The sequence below is a fragment of the Nanorana parkeri genome, unplaced genomic scaffold (genome assembly GCF_000935625.1).
Source record: "Nanorana parkeri isolate BGI_ZX_2015 unplaced genomic scaffold, ASM93562v1 scaffold7, whole genome shotgun sequence".
NCBI lineage: Eukaryota > Metazoa > Chordata > Amphibia > Anura > Dicroglossidae > Nanorana > Nanorana parkeri.
The window spans coordinates 2,710,105-2,726,793 of record NW_017306275.1 but is presented as its reverse complement, the minus strand read 5'-3'; the positions used below and the strand labels follow the sequence as shown (position 1 = coordinate 2,726,793).

The 16,689-nt window shown below is 43.1% G+C and overlaps 1 protein-coding gene across 2 annotated transcripts in view; it reads left to right on the top strand.

The window, feature by feature from the left end:
- The first annotated feature begins 4,597 nt into the window (after window positions 1–4,597).
- Window positions 4,598–16,689, top strand: part of TMEM200C (transmembrane protein 200C) — a 65,033-nt gene continuing 52,941 nt past the window's right edge. Inside the window, exon 1 of one of the 2 annotated variants that reach the window (XM_018553468.1) lies at window positions 4,598–4,870. The gene's annotated coding sequence lies outside the window, so the exon portion shown is untranslated. Of the gene's footprint in view, window positions 4,871–6,955; window positions 7,035–16,689 lie in introns of those variants that run through there. The other variant, XM_018553476.1, reaches the window with a different exon arrangement.

Here is a 16,689-nt window from a genome sequence, read left to right as displayed (position 1 = left end):
CCTGCTGATGCGAGCTGCAGTTGGCTGTGTCCCCGCTTCCTCTGCTGACACAGGCACAGCGAGGATTGCAAGGTACAAAAACCGCTGCAGCCGGCACTATCGGGGAGGAGAACAGGGGAGTAGAGTGGCGGCGGATTCAACTAATGAATCAACTAATCGATAAAGAGAATCATTGACAAAGATTCTCATTATCGATTATCACCGATTACATCGATTAGTTGTTCCAGCCGTAATTTCAAGTTAAGTTACAAAATAAAATCTTGTAGAGTCTGCCAGCAATCTGCAACTAAACACAAAATGACAATGATCCAGCAAAATGAATAGCAATAACATTCTATATTGTCCTTGCCAAATCACTGGCCTATTGAATTGCTGTAATGGGGCCTGGGATAGACTATTTAAGAAAAACATTCCAAAATATATGCAGTATGACCCAATAGGGTTTTGTATATAGGAATGTGGCAATGTACCTGTTGCGTAGGTCTGGTCACCAGACACAGAAACTGGTTAAAGGCATTGCCAATAAAGGATGATCCACTAGTTGCTAAATATAAAATTTAATGTACTGTATGTGTGAGATTGCAGTACACAAGTCATTGATTGTATTACCTGACTCAATTTCCTTTTCAACATTTCATCTTTTCCAGAAAATAAAACTACCACAAAAGTGGAGTTATTGCACATAGTGACCAGTTAGGTTTAGAATAGTTGGTACAATTGCCCTTTAAAGACTTCCCCCACCTCCCTGAGTGCAGCCCTGGCAGTCTAACACTTACCATTTGCACATATATGACAGATAATCTGAACAAACTGAAGAGAGAAGCTGATTGGTTGCCATGCACAGCTGCTCCAGATTTTCTCTGCTCCAGTTTTGATAAATACCACCCAGTGTATAGACGTGAGGACGCTGAGGAACATTTCAGTGCTGCAGAGTAGGAGGGAACGGGCTGGAAGGAGTGCCGTGACAGCTGGCCAGCTTGGAACTTCGGATGAGTATATCTTTGCTATTTTAGCACCTAGACACAAACAAGCACTTAACCCTTGCAATGCGGGGTAGCCCCACTGCAAGGGTTAATAACACATCAAAGTCCAATAATAGCATCGGGGCTGCATCCAACACATTTAAATCTTCAGCCGGCACAGTTATACCGTACATACTGTGTGCACCTTATATAGTGCATATCAGATCCGGGATGTCCAATCATACAATGACCACTTCCATTCAGCTCATGTATTCAAGCTATATATGCATACGGTCTCATGCAAGTGATCACGCAATAAGCAAAAGTAATGCAAAAAAAACAAGCATCAGCGGTAGACAGCTGGCATAGACCTGCGAACAGCGAAAAAGCAGAATCCTGGCCCCTAAATATTCATAAAAGATCCTTATCCAGGCATGCCTCTGTGGTGGCCAAGAAGTGGGGGAGGGGTAGCAAGTGTGTGCCATACCAGGCCACATGCCTCCAACATTGGAAGGGTAACTTGCTTTACCATCTGCAAATCACTATGCTCCCCCTTTTGGGAGGACAAGTACCTCACCCCCACATGCTGCCACCCAAAGGGATGTGGGGGTCAGTGGGGGGACTTTACAGTAAGGAGGCATCCAGATATCTGCCCCCCCAGGTGAATGACTATGGGGTACCTCTTGTCACTCATTCGCAAGACACCCACACCAAGAAAAAAGTCCTGTATTAGAAAAAAGAAATTCAATAGACAATGCCCTCAGATGTAAACCCAATATCATTCATGGCATCCAGTGATGTAGATCCATGTCAATTACAATAGCCCATCAACCCATTGCACCCACTATTGTTTACCCACAGCTACTTCCATTGCAAATAACAGGCGTGGATTCTAGCCACGGATTCTGGGTGATGTCATTGGCTATATATGATCATGACAACATATGGTGACATCGCCTAGGATCCCCTGTTTGGAAAAAAACAGCCAACTGGGGAACGGTAATTTTGCGGCATTAGTTCTCCTGCCGCAAAATGGCAGACTTCCAGCTGATGTTTTTAAAAACATGAGTTGGGGGTTCAGATAGGCAAACTGGAAAAAATATAGCCAGTGTGTTTGCATGTTCGCTGAACTGTGAACGGGCTGGGTTTAGGTGCAAGCTCATGATCAAGCTTACCCCTAGTGCAGAACTGGGCATTTTGGAGCCCATGGTCTGGACATGGACGGATCGACGGCCTGCGCTTGGTTTGGCTGGCTGACAATGGATGCACTGGCCTCCAAGGCTGGTGCATTCACTGCAAAATCACAGCCTAGCACAGGTCAGTGATCAGTCTGTATCTGGTTGCTAGGACTGCGGGGTGGTCCTGGCAACCAGTGATGTAAAATGTGTTCCCATCCCCAACATTACAGGAGGATGGAAGAGTATCTTCTTAAGTCATCTCTTGCAGCTCCACCTCCTGGCTCCCGCCTCTGGCCTATAAAGACAAATTGAAAATAAGGTATGTGCCACATACTATGTGGGAACAATAAAGCTTAATTCACTTGTTCCATTCACAACTACGCATGCGATTAGCGCATGGTACTGCGCAATGCGTTGCATGCACAACTTTTTTCAATATGGTGCCGCAATACCATTCATTGCATTTCGGCTGATCGCATTGTGATCAATCACATTGTGCCCAGGAGGTGCTTTTGGGGTGGCATTTAAATGAATGTCAACGCAACGCACCTACCGCACTGTAATGCATGGTAAGTGAGTTTTGCGGTACTGTGCATTAATTGCACAGAACCAGTGGCGGAACTATCGCCATAGCGACCCAGATGGCAGTTATGGGGCCAGGAGGAGCCCGACAAGGACCAGAAACAAAGGGGTCCCCCTGATGCCGTGCAGGATGCCTGGGTCACTATGGCTTTGCAGGCTGCAGGACTGTCACAGGCGGCTGTGAGTAGGAAACCACCGCTGTTCAGATCACTCTGTGCAGTGGCGTGTTCCTTCTCACAGCCGAGTCAGTGACAGCCAGCACCTGCGGTGGAGGAGGCCTCGGCCCAGCGGTGGAAGAGGAGGTTGGGCCCAGCAGCAGAGGAGGAGGCGGGGCCCGGCAGTGTCGGATCAAGAGGCTGGTGTTCTATCATGTTATCGGACCCGTGACTGAATTGGACTGACATGCGCGGAAGCGCAGTGTGGGCTCAGGTCTGACGAACATACGGCATGCGCAGTATGGAAGCAGGTCTGTGAATGTCACGGTCCAATGCAGTTTCACATCAGCGGCTGCAAGGCCATAATTGTTATGGACTAACTACGAAATGAGCATGATGAAGCAAAATATCATTACCCATAAATATATTTGTGTCAATATGATATTTAATTTTTTTTAACACAAACACACATATGTGTATCTATGTTCTTGCTGTCTCCCTATCTAAATATTATATTTAACGAAAAGTGTATAATGTGTAAAACAAATATATTTATGTGCAATCATATTTTGTGTTAGCATTATGATTTAATAACTAGTACGTCAGAGTTATGGACCTGGAGCCACAACACCATTGATACTAAGCTGCGTTGGTCCGTGTCATATACAGACCCTGCCTTGGTCTGTGAGATGTAGGGACCTGATCCCATACTGCGCATACGATGGTCCGTCAGATTCACGGACCTGGTCCCACAGTGAGCTTGCGCGCATGTCAGTCCAATCCAGTTACAGGTCCCATGAAATGAAAGAACACCGGCCCCGGCAGCGATGGAGGAGAGGCGGGCCCCGGGCCCAGTGGTGACCATGGAGGAGGTGGAGGAGGCAGGGGCCGGTGGTGGAGGAGGCTGACAGCGGATCAGGGCTGACAGGTGAGAGGTGTGCAGGGGTGTGACCAGCCCACCTGAGACCCTGCAGGGTCACTCTCTGGTGGGCTATGTGGGTTTTCAGGTGGGCTCTGCAGGGTGTCAGGTGGGCTGTGCGGGGTCTATGGTATGTGCGGGGTCTGAAGTGGGCTCTGCATGGTGTCAGGTGGGCTGTGCGGAGTCTATGGTATGTGCGGGGTCTGAAGTGTGCTGTGCAGGGTGTCAGGAGGGTTGTGCAGGGTCTATGGTGGGCTCTGCAGCAATGAGCGGGAACGTGTGCAGGAGGTAGGTCCTTTTTGAGGGGGGGTGGTTTAGGGGGGCACACAAAATTTTGCTATGGGGCCCTGTGATTTCTAGTTACGCCCCTGCACAGAACCATGCGATTAACGCATGGCACTGGTGTGCATGAGCCCTACAATGTCTATTGGTTTGGTCCTCCGCAACAGTTCCAGTTTCTCATGTGCCCCTTGAGAAAATGAATTGCCCAGTGCCTATACCCCTGCCCTAGTAGAAAGGGGCAGTCAGGATAATATAATATCATTTCCAGTAACTCTTTTTTTGAGGTATTTCTGATTCTCTTCATCTCAGCTGACACATCCAATCCTCCAAGCAGCTTTCACTTTCTGTTAAGTCATCCCAGGCATGTGATTTGCATCTATTTATCACTAACATTAGCAGGTGTGAAAAGATGTGGAAGAGAAGCTGCTGTCACAGTCCACCCCTGCCTTTGTGTCAATGGCAGAGGCGACCAACAGCAGGAGGAAAGGTGACCAGAGGCGGAGCCAGCCCGGGTCTCTGCTGATACAGAGAGTCACAGAGGCGGATCCTGCGCCGAGGATGTCAGCGAACAGATCTTCTCCAACCTCAGCGCAGAACTGGAGCGAGGAGGCAGCCGGCACCAGGAGGACAGCGCAGGCGGCACCACTCCGAGCATGTGAGCCGGACCGATAGTGCCAGGGGGCACCTCAATGGAGGAACATGGTGAACGCACGACTTCAGGAAGATCTCAGGATTTAGGAAGAAGATTGCCTGGGCTGTCACCGGCCATTCATTCAGCTGCACAGCAAACTGGTGAGTTGAATCACAGAGAGAGATGATTTCCCTTTAGCTATATGCCAGGCAAGCTGTTGTCTGCTCGGCTCAGCTGGGGAAGAAATGATCTGATTTACAAAGCCAAAATGTTAATCCTCCAGCAGAGGCTCAGAGAGCTGCACTAATGGTGATCGAAGCTTGGACTGTACTGATTGTAGCGTTCACTATAATCTGATTGGTCCTGGGAGTTCTTCATCTGACATGTATTGTACTTTGTATTGTGATCGGCCCCTTTCCAACAGGCGATCGTGCACAGACTACCTGCTGATATTGTATAGGGTGCAAGCCTTGTCTTTATGATCACTGTCTGACTTAGTCAGCTTAGATGTCAGGGAAGAGAATATATATCATATATGTTAGTCATTATTTGTATTTCAATATTTTTTTATTACTATCACTGTCATTATTATTATTATTACTGTTATTACTATTATCATTATTATTCTATAACTATCACCTTCTTCCTCTTAGTTGTAGTAGTATCATTATTATTCTATTACTATCACTGTAATTACTATTATTATTATTATTATTGTTATTACTATAACTGTCATCCTTATTTTATTTATAGATCCAAACCCTAACTAGATGACATTTCATTGCCTAAAGCACTGTGTATCATAAAGGATTGCCATTTCTTCCCCTAAAATACTCTTCACCTTATTTTCATCCCTTTTGCATTTCGGTTCAGCTGATCTCCTCCAGCCTCTTTCATCCACTTCCAGTCTACATGCACTTGCTTCAGTGTCAGCTGCATATTATTGCTTTGGACCGGTTTACTGATAGAGGCAACAGTTGGCTTTGCCTATGCAGTGGTATAGCTGCTTGGAGTCTGCACCATGATGTGATGGGCCACAACTAGGAGACAGTTGTCACCCCAATATGGCAATGGTTGGCCATGTTTGTGCCATGGTACGGCTGGATGGAGTCTACACCGGGGGGCACGTGTGCAAGGAGTATTTGTAAAAATACTCTTTTTGCCTTTTTTCATGCCTTTTGCATCTCGGTTCTGCTGATCTACTCTTGCTTCTTTTGGCTATCTCCTGTCTACATGCACTCGCTCTAGTGTCAGCTGCGCATTCTTGTTTCAGAAAGGTTTATTGATAATGGCAACAGTTGGCCATGCTTATGCAATGTGCAATGGTGTGGGCGCATGTAAATGGCCACAACTAGGAGACAGTTGTCACCCCATCACAGGAAGTGCCTGAACAATGACCTTCATGGCAGGATCACAAAAGGCTCAATTCTGGAAGCTATTACACCAGGAAAAGGATACTTGTCTTTGAAAAACAAACAAACAATGATTTCAAGTTAAGGGCTCACTCACACAAGTGATTAGGGCCAGACAACTGATTCCGTCAAGCGTCCAACATTTCTCCCTAATCGTAGGTGGATGTGCAGATACATGTGAACAGCCGTGGACAGCTGCGGCTCCTGTCAGCTAATCATTGCTTTGTATAGGTCTCCTGGTCACATTTGGATTGCATCCAGAGAAATCCATTGTCAATGGAATCTACTGCACACATGTGAATGAGCCCTTAGTCCCCTAAGAATTAAAAATCACAGCCCCATGGCTGAAATAAAAACCCTTATCCTGGGGTTAAAGCTTGGTGAATTGAGCTGCATTTATTTTATTGAAAGCTGCTGATTTATTAAAAGATTGAAACCAACTTTTGAAATTTAAAAGAACATTTTAAATCGTATATGATATTTTAGCGATTGGGATTATATCGACTTAAATGCATGTCATTGGTATATGATGATGTGAAAAGTGGAGGTGTTTGAAGCTGCATCAACCCCTGCCTCCCCTTTATATGAAGGTCAGCTCCTTTGTCTTTACTTTAGAATTATTCCTCTAAGTGCAGTGGACTCGGACATCTAGATTCTAGAATGAGTGTAAGCTTAGCAGGTACAGGTCTCTGCTCCTTGAGTGCCCTGCACTGGGGGAGCTGTGCGCTTTTATTGAGCCTGGGTTCTCTTCTGCTGCATAAATATATTGTATCTATGTAGAATCTCTATGGCAACGTGTAGAGGATGACACGTGATACACACACAGGCTTGCAGCGGTAAGCAGTCCTGCAGGTTCCTGAGCCTATGATGTTCCCCTGCCGGTTTGGAGTATTAGGAGACCATAACATAGGGGGTGAGTGAACTCCTTGGCTTGGTGAGAATGGGAATCAGCGTGTGTCTGTGTGCTCCATGGGTTCTTCCCATCATCTATGCTCCACTTGCTAGCAGACTTTCATCCTAAAGTACAATGTATCTTTTATAAAACATGCATGAAACTGCCTGCACCTGCCTAATGCTTGCACAGGGGCCAGGGAGGATCAGAGGCAAAAAAAGGTAATTTAAGTGATTTAAAATGTTTCTTTTGTGTAGTCCAAATAAGGATGTCAAGATTATTAAGGGCTTCCCTTAAGCTGACATCTATATTATTTTAATGGCACATGGGTCAGTGCGTGCTGATTGTACACACTGCTTTCTGTTTTCTATCTAAGTCTTTGACGGGAGACAGGCAGAATGTGTTTCTTTATATATACACACCATTCCTCAGCCAGGAGGGGTTTATTACAATCACCATATATGTTGCAGAGCTACAGCACAATTCATCTCTGCTAGATGAGTGCATGTTGTGTAGAAGACAATGCTGTGCCAGTGGTGACAGAGTGACAGCGAAGGTTCTGTATGATGATGTGCAGCAACACTGGCAAGTGAGGGTTCAGGTGACTTATACGAATGATTGATCACCGATATATTGTGCTGCTGTATTTCCCACCACCATTTACTTTCACCCCAGTTTGTTAAATTCATGAACTAAAAAGGCACCAAAGGCGCGCTCATGCATGTGATTCTAATAAGCCATATTAAACGTAGTAAACAACGCAGAGATCAAATCAGAGTTATATAGGAAGAACTCTTTGAATAACCAGGGGTGGCATATTCAGCACAACCTGCAGTGGTTGAAGCACTGTGGAGATACGTTATTATGCAGTAGTATTGCCTCGATTTATTCTGGGGAGAGTAGACCAGTGTAATGTATTCTGAGCTTCAGTGTGAATTTTGCCTTTTATATCAATGCAAATACATATACAGATGAATGCAGGTTGGGAGCCAGGATTCTATGAGGCCTATAGAGTGGTTTCAAATATTTTGTTATTGCTGTGTTAGTGGATTGCATTTATCTGAATAAATAGAATACTACTTATATATCTGTGTGGACCAGCTAGTGTAGTTTAACCGTTTTTCCGATTCTTTGAGGGTGACATTTTCCAATACAGAAAAATGTAAATCTGCTATGTGCTATTACTGTATCATTGTTCACGTGTCCTGGAAAATAATACGTAGGAGTGTGGACACTGTGGTTGGAAGGAATTATCCGATTGTATAGTATGGATTATGTTAAATGTTAATATATATTGAAGAAGGACTCCAAGATTTTAAAAAAATTAACCCTTGCCGTGGGGCTGCAGAGGGGAGGGGGGGGGGGGCTCCTGCCACCGCAACAGTTCATTTTAATAAATCCTGGGGTTCTTCTTTATATGATGTACTATGATGTACTAAGCCTATGATGTAGAATGCTGGTCTTCACCAGAAAAGAAAATGTGTCTTTGTTTAGCTTCTCTGATAATAAACAGGAAGAATGGGATCTCTATTCTGTAGATGAAAGGTGAGATGTGAACAGAGGTGAAGCAAGTTCAAATATCAGCGACTGGGTTAGTCTAGCAAGCAAAAAAGGCAGCAGCAATTTTGACAAATTTGACAATATGCAATGATTGTGGTATAAATAGATTACTTTTGGATACAATCATCTTCTTTTGTCTGGCTGGAAAGTTTTCAGTACCTGCCCTCTGTACCCATGAGTACTGAACTAATCATGATCTACTGTTCAGTGAACAAATATTTGTGTAGTCAAACTGGAATGAGCATCAAACACACACACATATCAAAAAGATTTCGGTGGTCACACAAACCCCCTTCGTCAGGCTTTAGCAACTTTTACACATATAATCTTTTGGACTGAAAAATAGGAACCTGAATAAGCCAGGGGAATATCAAAGTATAGTCAGTGGATGTCTGTGTTAAGCAACCGTGCGGCAGACAACAAATAGATTTCCCAAGCCAGGTGACCCCCTATATCGGTAGGATCTCTGCTTTGTAGAGAGCAGCGGAACTCAATTTGGGCAATTTGGGCTTTAATAAAGACTTTTCACCTACGAAACAATGAATTGGTCTCAGCGCCCACCTTTACCTCTACTGGGATCAGTGTACAAATATGATAGAATTTGAGGCACTTTGTATAATTTCATGACTTGGTTTAACAGCACACAGGTTGTACGTATTCAAACTCAGGTTGTTTAGTAGCAGTTAAAGTGTATGTGAACCTATAACAAAATATGACTTGAAGTGTGTATTTTATCTAATGTGGCTGGCAAAAATGTAATATACCTGTTGAGCTTGCCAGTCTCTGTGGTCCTCCCCTTCTTTACCGACCACGCGACCCGTGAGTTAAGATCCGATCTACAGTGACAGACATGCGCATTAAACTCCCTTACCTCCTAACCTATCTCAGCACACATACTACGTGGTGACAGACATGCAGTGTATATATAACAGGATATAACTACAGAGACGATCATGTAGTACTGGCTGGACCTGCCCACCCCCACACTGGCTGGACCCACACCCCGCACTGGCCATACCCACCCCTGTTCATCTGAAAGACAGGTTCACTATTGATCATTAGGACGTAAACACAAAGAGAGAGAATTGCGTAGACCTGGCTGATCCCACCTTCCACACTGGCTGGACCCTCCTCCAGCTTATCTTAGCACAGATACTCCAGAACAGCTGTGGTCATGTGACTGCTCTGCATAAATCTCATAAAAAGGTATTTGCACACTTCAAAATGAAAAAATCTGATTTATGCTAATTCCTAGGATTGCTGTATAAATGGTCTTGCTTATTGACAATGCCTTCACATACACTCTAATAACTAATTTACTAGAACAGGAAAAGACAGATTGTTATAGAACTGAGGAGCCAGTCAGTCCTCCTTATGATCCAGCAAGCAATTTATATCTACAGCTTTTATTTTTATTGAAGTAGAAAGGGCTCAAAATAATCTTGAATATTTTGGTGCACTGGCTACCTGCCTCTTGGGATCTGCCCAGTTTGGAGCAGAAGTTTGCACAGATACCTTGAATAAATGAAAGGTATAGTTTGTGGACATGTTTTTGTGAGTCCTAAAGCATTTTCTCAAGAGATGTAATTAACTTGAGTTTTTCTTCTGCTTTCTGTACTTGGAGCAAGACTGTACGAGTGCGGGAGTGAAAGTCATTGTTGGCACATGGTACCATTCAGTGATTCTCTCTACTGCCTTTCACAAGAACAGATTCTGGTAGAAGACTCATCAACTATATTCATTATTAGGAGAATGGACAATCCCAAGGGATGAAAAAGGCCTACCATGCAATGCCAATTTAAAGTACACATCAGCCATTTTACACTACTGCACCAGAGATGCAGATGAAGACACTAATGATGAGTGCATGGAATCCGTAAACTGTACATTTTTTTTATTCAACTTGCAATGATTCATACAGTTTGTGAACCATTATTACCTGGATTCCTACATTTTGCAATTTAATCCAGATCAAATCTACAAGCAAATATTACGGGAACAAAACATAATGAGTCAGTAGCTCTCCTGATTTAACCATTCCTAGCAGTAAACCTTAAAGTGATCCTCTACTTTGCTCATGCAGGGCAAATGTTCAGGCCCCCTTAAAGGGACACTAAACTCAGGAGTTAAATCTAAAAAAGGCATTCAGCAATGAATGGGCTGCCTTAATGCGACACACATTGATTGGGATACAGCCAAGTAGCCTTCGGAAATGCGCGACGGCGCGCAACTTTTTTACAGCGAATCGCGGTTAAAAACGCGCTACAGACGCGCATATGCAATACGCCTAGGTGTGAACGAGACCTTAAGTGACACTTAACTGTAAACAAAAATTTATCTTATTTGTGTGTCACTCATCTGTAGATCCTCAAATCATGTGACCGGATTCTCCCCTCCCCTGTCCGATCCTCCAGCGCTGACTGGCGGAACGGACGGGGCGGGTACAGCTGGCTCTGCCTCTTATCCAGACATAATTGTCGGGATCCGTTTCAGCTGCGGCGCCTCAGTATACTGCAAGCTGCAGCTCTCGGTATACTGAGCTTTGGGTAACGGAAGGACGCTAGTTTGTGTCCTCCCATTACCCTTTGGAGAACTATGGGGAAAAGCCCTAACCCCATAGTTCTCCTTTAATATCAACTTTGCACTTTTTTACATTCCTGCAAACAATTTAAAGTGACACTAAACGAGAAGTTAAATCTTAAAAATACATTCAAGTACCATAACTATTGACAAAAATGTATCTTTTTTGTGTATCACTCGGCTGTAAATCCTCAAACCATCTCTGAATTAGTGATGAAACTGTCCTTCCTTCTGGCGGGTGGTTACTCTGTGTTGCAAAGTAGCCACCGATCCAAGCTCACTCCTGTGATTGACTATAATCTCACATTTAGTGTACCTACTTGTAACATGAAATTGTATTCCGTCACAGGAGCGAGCTTGAAGCGATGGCTACTTGACAACACCCACCGGGACCATAAGGAACAAAAGTGGTCACCCCCCAGAAGGAAGGACAGTGTCAGCACCAATTCAGAGATGATGTGAGGATCTACAGCTGAGTGATGCACAAATAAGCTACATTTTTGTTAATAGTTAAGGTACTTTAATGTATTTTTAGGACATAACTCCTGAGTTTAGTGTCACTTTAACATGCACAATTCGGCACATTAATGTGTGTCGTATTAAGGCAGACCATTCATTTTAAATGAGCTGCCAATGTACTATAATGGACAAGAAAATCCCTGCACTGTTTTTGTATCGCATCACACCACAATATGCTTGGAGGCTTGGAACCTAGGTCCCTTTCAGACGGGCGGTCCGACCAAGTCTGTCCGTCAGTTTTTCAGGCGGACCCAATTGGATGCCCTAATGTAAGTCTATAGGCAGCTGGATCTAAATGGACGGAAAAACAAAGGGAACAGTGTTCCTTTTGCCGGATCTAATTGTGCTTGATGGAGAGTAATCTGATGTAAACAGACACAAGTCTGTTTACATCACATTCCCCATAGACCAGAATAGGGCCCACTCATTTCAGTGTTTTCCTCCTTTGCAAAATGGAGGAAAAAACTTGACAGACACAGATGTCACAACAGTGACATCTGATCCGTACCACTCTGATCAGGAGGGGATCCGTGCACAGATAACCTCCTGATCGGACAATGTCAAAGGGGCCTTAAGCCACACTGCCTTTGACAGATGGCTAATTTTGGACTAGGTGTCGGGTGGTAAGCAATGCATTAGTCAGACTGCTGTACTGGGTACTTTATTGCACGAGTGGATTCTTAATTGAACTAAAAGTAGTGAATTATGTTCAGATTTGCTGAAGGAAAGCCTTTACGTTAAAAAATAGCGAGAGTTTTGAAAAGCTTGCAGATTCCCATGTGTGTGTAGTATTCCCAAATCCCCTGAATATCACAAATTCAATTAGCGGTAGAGGAGTGGAGAAATACTCCACCACTAACCTGCTAATCCGTCTCTAGTCTGTGGTGCATGCTGGGAAGAGAATGCTGTTACAGTGATATTTTTGTATGTAGCACAGTGAGCATACCCTTTGAAGCTGACTAGAAGACAGCTTTTTCATGCAGACATGTAAAAGGCAAAGTGTTTTTTTTTTGCCTGTTTCTGTAGGTGGTATGCTGTTGCTTGCAAAACAAGGACACCACTGTTACCTTGCATTAGCTTAGGGAATGTACCTTTTATGTTCTATATTTAGTAAATTAGGTATAACTAAAGTATTGTGGTTACTCACTATACAAATACCACCAGAATTAGGTGGCATTTAGGCTCATGGGCAAAGATATATAGTATGAATAAACAGTGTCCTGTTCATGTGTCTTGATCATCTACTTGATCATAATGGCACATTGGCTGGTTTAAAACCTAATTTGACATGAATGTTTTAGGTGATCAAAAAGTGAAACCTGACAGTCACTGTAGACTTCTGCCTAAAGTTTGCTATACACCAGCAGAGTTTCATTTGAAAAAAATGTGTTTTGGGAACGTATTTTGATTTTCTAATAGCTAATGGGCACCAAATCAGAGATAATTCTTTACTGTAGTGGCGAAAAAATTTAATGAATGAAATTCTAATAGTGAATGTGGTTTTCGTTCAGGAAACTCCATTAATTTCAAAATCAAATGTTCAAATCAAATTAAATTTTGAACAACATTTGTAAAGTTTCCAATGGCATTATTGAATAGTCTGACCAGTTTTTTTCATACAATCATATGAAATTCTATCAGTGTATGGCCATCTTAAATGGTAATGCCACTTTCCTAGGCAAATTTGGGAAAATGGAATTACCACCACCAATCTTCCCACTCCCCCCTGCTGCTCTTACCTGTCAACAAACGCTCCCCACCATCCGCGGCTGCCAGTGTACGACCAGTACACTGTACACAGCAGCGCAGCCCTACAGTCGGTATTTTAAATTCAGCTGGCAAATGGCGAGCACTCAGTGGTCAGCACGGCCACCTGACTGTGAGGCGCTTCTGGCCGCGCTGACCAATGAGAAGCACTTCTTAGTAAGAAGAGCTTCTCATTGGTCAGTGAGGGCAAATGACTGTGCTGAGCAATGAGTGCTCGCCATTTGCAATCAGAATTTAAAATACCGACCACAGAGCTGCATTGCTGTGTACAGTGAACAGGTCCTAAACCGGCAGCCACAGAGGGGAAGGAGTGTTTGTTGACAGGTAACAGCCGGTAAAGGAGAGGGGACAGATTGGTGGGGGTGATTCCATTTTCTCAAAGTCACCTGTGAAAGTGGAATTACCCTTTAAGGCCTTGTGTAGAACAATGGTTTGTGTTGACTTATGACCCACATAAACAGCCTCTTTCCAGGATATAAACTGTTTTTCCAGCTGTTATCTACCACGTCATGCCTTGGTCTGCTAGTCACAGTCCCATTAATATACATAGCAGAGATCTTGCAATTCTGACCTGGTGCAGCTACAAACCTTTTGTGTTGACTGATCCGCTGTAATATGGATGTACTTTTTTATTAGCATATAACCTGTTAAGGAATTTTACTATGAACATGTTAGTCCAATGATGTCACACAGGGTGAAGATTGTGGCCACATAATCTCCAGTGGTGTAAAAACAGATACCTATTCTAATAAACGGATTTACTGCATGTCCTGATTTGAGTAAATAACCTAAAGGTGAGCTCCGGTCTTACCTTCAGTCTTGTACAGTTGTGCAGAATCCTCTCCTGTATTAAAATTGCTTAGTCTGATTTCACTGAACACTGTGAGCTTCTTGAAATATGCATTAGAGCAGGGGTAGCAAACCTCCGGCCCTCCAGCTGTGGTGAACCCACTAAGGGCACTTGAGAGGTGTAATAAGGCAGGGTGCTGTGATGGAACCTGCTGTATATACAGCACCCTGTGCCCACCTCCCACAACTGTATTGGTAAGAACAGGCTGTCAAATTACTTTTACTTTTATTTTAACCCCCAGTATTCCAAACCTTCCAAGAATGTGCATATAACCTGTATGAAAATTCCACAAACATCTTCAGAATAACACTGAATTAAAGTGAGACTAAGCTCAGGAGTTAGATCCTAAAAATGCATTCAAGTACCTTAACTATTAACAATGCTGGACCTTTTTTGTGTATCACTCGGCTGTAGATCCTCAAATCATCTCTTAATTGGTGTTGACACTGTCCTTCCTTCTGGAGGGTGACTAGTTTTGTTCCCCATGGTCCCTGTGTGTGTTATAAAGTAGCCACCACTCCAAGCTCGCTCCCGTGATGGACTACAATGCCATGTTTAGTTAACTAATTTGTATTGAGATTGTAGTCCATCACAGGAGCGAGCTTGGAGCGGTGGCTACTTACAACACACACAGGGACCATGGGGAACAAAAGCAGTCACCAGTGTCAGCATGAATTCAGAGATGATTTGAGGATCTACAGCCGAGTGATACATAAACAAGGTACATTTTTGCTAATAGGGTACTTGCATGCATTTTTTAGATTTAACTCCTGGGTTAAGTGTCACTAAAAGCTGTATTTCTCCACAAAAGTAAACTAGTGTCAACTGTTCAGTTTACCGGGAACATTTGAATACCCAATCATACAGTTTTTTTCTTAATGATCTTCTAATTTCTTTGCCGGTGGCAGCTTACAGTCTTTTTGAATAGCCACTTCCCTATTCAGACACCCTCTTTTTCCATTCTTGATTGCCAAATATTTGTTTTTGTACAAAAAACAGGAATGAGGTGTCTGTGAAGACACTGCATCTCTCTTTGTTATGCATCTTTAAAAGAAAAATAAGCCAGACATCGATTTTAGATTTTTTTGGGAGGAGTTTTCATATCAGAACATCAGACAGACAGTAGATGTCTGTAATGTTGGCTTCTTGTTTTCTAAGATTAGAAAAGGTGACCTGCTGTACAATAAGCCTGTCACTACAGGTCTCAATTGCTCTGCTATTGGAATACTAATACCAAGACATCCTGGGTTCTGTAAGGACATGGTTTTGGTAGATACCATGGCAAAAATGGGATGGGGAAGTGAACAGTAGCTATTCCCCAAGATAAGTATATTTATGGGGTGTAACAGCTTTTTTTCACATGGGGGCATCATGGGTGTCAAGGTCATGGGTGTTTAAGGTGTAGACCTTAAATCATTTTGACTTTGGGTCCTCTTTAACTGCTTTATCAAAATTATTTTTCTATATGTATAATATTTCACTATGCCCTTGCCCAGGAATACTCAAATAATGCCTCTGCGGTTGTTTCTGCAGCCATATTATATATATATATATATATATATATAGTAATAAAAGGGGATATATGATAGTGTAGTTGGATATATCAGGCAATGCCGTCCTACTAGACTCCAAGTAAAAATCTGCTTAAAGTGCTGTCACATTGTTATGCCCTTATAGATGGTAGACAGGTCACCTCCAGTAGATTGCAGTGCCTTCTGGTCTGTGTGTGCTCCTTTTGTCTTTGCAGGAAACGGTTGAATTGAGTTAAAAGTGTCATAAAAGCAGTTTTTAAAAGCAAAATAAATCACTAGAACTTGTGTAGCCTCTTTAGGGATATGCTACAAAAAAGTGGAGGTACAGAGAATATGGTATTTGTAAGTCAGTTTCAATCCACTCTCCTTATTTTTTAGTGAAAATCTTTAACGGAAGATAAAGAAAACTTTCACTAAGCACTTTTTTGTCTACACAACGGTCAGTAAAAACCCCCTACAACGTTTTCTTTAAAAAAAGACTTTTTATGTAGTCTCTGAAACCTTTGTTTCCAACAGTCAAGAGAGCACATGGGTAGATTTGAATTTATAGTGTCCTTGGCATTCCTCCTCAGACTCCAGGAGGTTTATGAAATATAGCATAAGCAGTACTTTTTTTTTTAACATTGAGCTGTTGTTGACCTACCTCTCTTAAAAATAAAATGCAAGGCAATCCAACAGCTCCTGTTAAAACTGTACATTTAGCAGCACATACTCGCCTTTTCTAGGCTCCTACCATGGGAAACAAAGAAAATAACTAAATATTTTTGGGAATGAAGCAGCATTTTCACTTCCTCTCATTTGATTGGTCCAGTACTGGGGTACAGGAAGAGGGTGCTTAGCCCTGTGTAAGCTTTGACTAAAGTAGCAG